The following is a 1,387-nucleotide window of genomic DNA, read 5'->3' on the forward strand; positions in this document are numbered from 1 at the left end:
TGTTTATTTATTCATTTGCCATTTATCTATGTTTCTTTTTGAATCTCCTCAATCTATTACTATGGCATTGCAGTTCTCTGGGCATAAGTTCGGCCTGATCTTTTAGTCTGTCAGCATCTGAGAGGGTAACATGCAGGAAGGCCAGGGGTCTCCAGACGGAGGAATTAACCTGCAAGTATCATACATTTTTATTTCTCTTAAGTGGCAGGAGGAAACAAATTAGCGATTTTATTTTTCCTTCTCTATACAAATTTAAAAGGAGTTTTCTCTTAAAATATTGTGTTGCCATAATGACACTTGGTTTTCTCTGAAGTTAACTATTCTCAAACCTTGAGATAACCAAAGCATTTTTCTTATGGAAATGTTTGTCTTAAACAATGGTAATGTACTATGCTTTTACCCCAACCTCTGTTCTCAAGTCAGTTTTGCCTAATGGCTCAGAACCTACTTGAAAACCAATATGTCATACCCAGATAGTATTTCCCTAATCTATGTAAATGAATCTATTTGTATGTTAATCTGTCCTTCTACAGATCAGATCAAATAAAATCAGTCGCTCAGTCCTATCCGATTCTTTGAGAACCTATGAATCCCAGCACGCCAGGCCTCCCTGTCCATCACCAACTCCCTGAGTTCACTCAGACTCATGTCCGTCGAGTCAGTGATGCCATCCAGCCATCTCATCCTCTATTGTCCCCTTCTCCACTTGCCCCCAATCCCTCCCAGCATCAGAGTCCTTTCCAATGAGTCAATTCTTCGCATGAGGTGGTCCAACTTTTGGACTTTCAGCTTTAGCATCATTCCTTCCAAAGAAATCCCAGGGCTGATCTCCTTCAGAATGGAAAGGTTGGGTGTCCGTGCAGTCCAAGGGACTCTCAAGAGGCTTCTCCAACACCACAGTTCAAAAGCATCAATTCTTCCGCGCTCAGCCTTCTTCACAGTCTGACTTTCACACCCATACATGACCACAGGAAAAACCATAGCCTTGACTAGACGAACCTTTGTTGGCAAAGTAATGTCTCTGCTTTTGAATATGCTATCTAGGTTGGTCATAACTTTGCTTCCAAGGAGTAAGCGTCTTTTAATTTCATGGCTGCAGTCACCATCTGCAGTGATTTTGAAGCCAGAAAAATAAAGTCTGACACTGTTTCCAATGTTTCCCCATCTATTCCCCATAAAGTGATGGGACCAGATGCCATGATCTTCATTTTCTGAATGTTGAGCTTTAAGCCGACTTTTTCACTCTCCACTTTCACTTTCATCAAGAGGCTTTTGAGTTCCTCTTCACTTTCTGCCATAAGGGTGGTGTCATCTGCATATCTGAGTTCATTGATATTTCTCCCGGCAATCTTGATTCCAGATTGTGTTTCTGCCAGTCCAACGTTTC

This window comes from Bison bison, unplaced genomic scaffold (assembly GCF_000754665.1).
Source record: "Bison bison bison isolate TAMUID 2011002044 unplaced genomic scaffold, Bison_UMD1.0 scf7180017864500, whole genome shotgun sequence".
Classification (NCBI taxonomy): domain Eukaryota; kingdom Metazoa; phylum Chordata; class Mammalia; order Artiodactyla; family Bovidae; genus Bison; species Bison bison.